Here is a 3,118-nt window from a genome sequence, read left to right on the forward strand (position 1 = left end):
TTAGACCGAGCCATCAATTACTTTGCTTCCATGTGCCATAAACTACAGTTACAGATACATCAGTTCAACAATCTCAACCACAACAAGGTTCTAATACATTACAGTACATAGACTCAGGATAATTGAAAGATACTCAAACACATCACATGGCTATCACATGGCTAGTTAAGTGGTTCAGCCTAATATTATTATTACATAAATAAATGAGAAAACCATGATTTCAGTTTATGTGTTTCAACCTAATATTATCCGGGCACAGAGGAGCAAAGCACAGTTCAAGGTTAAGTGAGGTTCACACATGTTGCAGCGGTAGCCTCGTTTTCATCATCCACCTCTTCTCGGATATGCTGAAAAGGTTGCAAACAAATTATTAGTAGAGAAACTTTAATCGGTTGCGAGAGACGAGGCAACAACTTTTACTCAGAAATAAAAGACTTACATTTTGATCAAGACAACCACAACACTAGAGAAGCTTCACACAGTTTTCAACTGTATCATTGATGCCATCATCGTTGTTCACAATGGCATGCTGAGAGAGATGCAAAGAAATTCTCAATAAAGAAACTTTTTAAGGAAACCAATTTTAATGGACAATAAACGACTTACATTAGCCACAAGCCACTCTTTCAAGAACTCAATGACAGTTTCAGTAGCGACAGCCTGATGATACTGACTCACAGTTCCTAGAAACACACCAATAGCACCACCAGTATCATGACATATAAGAGGGCTTCCTGAGGTACCTCTCATGCCATGGCAGCCGTGATTAACCAATAACATTTTACCCTGATTCACCGTTGGTCCTCTTTGAAAGAAAAAGGAGAGGGGAAGAGAGCGGGAACGAAAAATGTTAGTAGAATAAAATAGTGTGAAGCTTAAAGAAACTGGACAAATTCTAAAACTGCAAAACTTACAGAATAGTTCCAGCAACAGCTGAAGGCATAGTAGGAAGAAGATTCCTTTCACCTAACTCCTTTGCCAAGGCATTAGCCGGATGATAATATCCAACCAAAACAACAATGGTTTCAGGAGGCTTATCAATTGCAGAAGAAAGTCTCACAACAGGAAAATAGTTCACATTTGGCACCACAACACTAAGTAACGCAAGGTCCCTCTTATTGTCCATGCCGGCATCACAACATGTGATTTAATACTACGTATGGATACATGTGATTTAATTTTGTGAAGTTCAATTCATTTGAATAGCTCTCGCTCAATGCATCACAGCGTGAGAGCTACCATACTCATCTCCCATCAACTAATGGAAAAACTTGCACAACTATAGGATTTCAGAATTTCCGATAAACTAAATAGTTAAGCAACTCTGTCAAACTCACCCTTTGCCTGCTCGATTGCTCCGCTTGGACAACTCACTATCGTATCCGTGTGCACGTGCAGCCATCGCAGCTTGTCCATGCCGGCATCCCGGATGTGGAATGGCGGATGGTGCCTTCCACGCTGCCTCCTCCATCTCCCTTCATCGCCGTCTCGGTCGCGTTGGTTCCTGTGGCAGATTCAGATCAAGGAGTTGGAAGGGTTGGGAGAGGGTCAAGAGGGCAGTGGCGGGCCCACTTTGATTCAAGGGTATTCAATTGAATACCCATTATTTTTGCAAAAAAATTTCATATATATATAGTGTATTTTAGGTGTATGTATGAAAAAAACAAAAATACAAAAGCTAGCATATACATTCAGCCCATCCGGCCCATCCGACCTGCCCACGCCCCCAGTCCCCCACCGGCCCACCCCCACCGTGAGCATATTCACGTGCACAGCTCTAGGAGTCCAGGGTGCAGGGCTCCAGGCGCGCGAACCCTAGCGGCGTCCGGGTCCGGCGGCAACGGCGGCGGCGGCATCCGGCGGCGGCGGCGGCGGCTCCCGGCGGCGGCGGCGGCATCCGCTAGGAGGGCGGCGGGCGGCATCCGGCGGCGGCGGCGGCGGCGGCGGCATCCGCTACGAGGGCGGCGGGCGGCCTGCGGCCGGCGCGTCTGCGGCGCGCCGAGCGGCGAGCGGAGGCGCCGCGGCAGCGGGCGCGCAGGCGTTGCTGCCTGCTGCGGCGACTGGGCGGTGGGCTCAGGGGCGGGCTGGCGGCTGCGCCCGGCGGCTACTGGAGGGCAGCGCCGCAGCGTGCTGCGGGCGGCCTGCGCCCTGCCGGAGTGCCGGCTGGCAGCTGCAGTTCTGGCCGGCTGCCGCCCTGCGGCCTGAGCGCGGCCGCGCGCGCGGTCGCCGGTTGGGCGCCGCGACGGCTGACGATGGGCCGGCGGCGGTGGGCGCGCCACTGGTGATTGCTATTCCAGTCGGCCGAGCCAGTGATTGCCTACTGTCTACGGATTGCTAATTTGCTATTCCTGATTGTTTCTGAAATTGAGGTGAGCATTTTCAATTGTTTGTCAAATTAGGATAAGGACATCATCGCTCATTTTGAATGGTTGCTTGGTCACATTGATTGAAAGGGAATTCTTCATGCAAGCTAAGGATAAGGACATCATCGCTCATTTTCAAAGCATGGCAGAACGGAAAGTTATCCTATAGCTTGTAAGTAGTAATCTTTGTTACCATTTTACTGTTTTAGCCTCTATTTATTTCACATGTTGCCACTTTTATATGTTGATCATTAGTAGCTGGACAATTTTAATTTGTGATCAATTTTATTAATCAATGATGCTACCACTTAATTCTGTGTTATAAAATTATAATTTATTCTATCAAATTTTTTTTTCTTGCCATCTATAATTTTGAATACCCATAGTCCAGATCCTGCGCCCGCCTCTGCAAGAGGGCTTGATAGACAAACGGGCTGAACTGAAGCTGGCACAATAACTATTTGTCTTTGCTAAAAGCCAGTCAAAAACTATCTCCAAGCCTGATAATAAGTAGAGTCATTATCGGGTACAGAAACTATGGCACACATCAACTCGATTACGTGTTTCTATTTTTCTTAGCGGAGATTCTAGCTGGGTCTGGTCCATGGCGATTGGCGATTGCCTGAGCTATGCTGCTTCCTCAAAGAATTGAAGCAGGTAGAGAGAGCTGCTTAAGAGCAACTCCAGTAGCATATGTACATTTAAGGGGAGAGAAGGTTTTGTGAAAAATTTTGAGCTCATCTTTAGCAGCATAC

At 47.5% G+C, this 3,118-nt stretch overlaps 1 long non-coding RNA gene across 1 annotated transcript; it reads right to left on the bottom strand.

The window, feature by feature from the left end:
• On the bottom strand, positions 1 to 1,116 carry LOC101780459. The gene is made up of 4 exons (XR_214612.2): positions 915 to 1,116; positions 607 to 805; positions 440 to 529; positions 1 to 347 (listed from the first exon to the last, which is right to left on the bottom strand). It is a non-coding gene; the product is annotated as an uncharacterized LOC101780459 (long non-coding RNA).
• Between the last annotated feature and the right edge of the window lie 2,002 nt (positions 1,117 to 3,118).

This window comes from Setaria italica, chromosome II (genome assembly GCF_000263155.2).
Source record: "Setaria italica strain Yugu1 chromosome II, Setaria_italica_v2.0, whole genome shotgun sequence".
NCBI lineage: Eukaryota > Viridiplantae > Streptophyta > Magnoliopsida > Poales > Poaceae > Setaria > Setaria italica.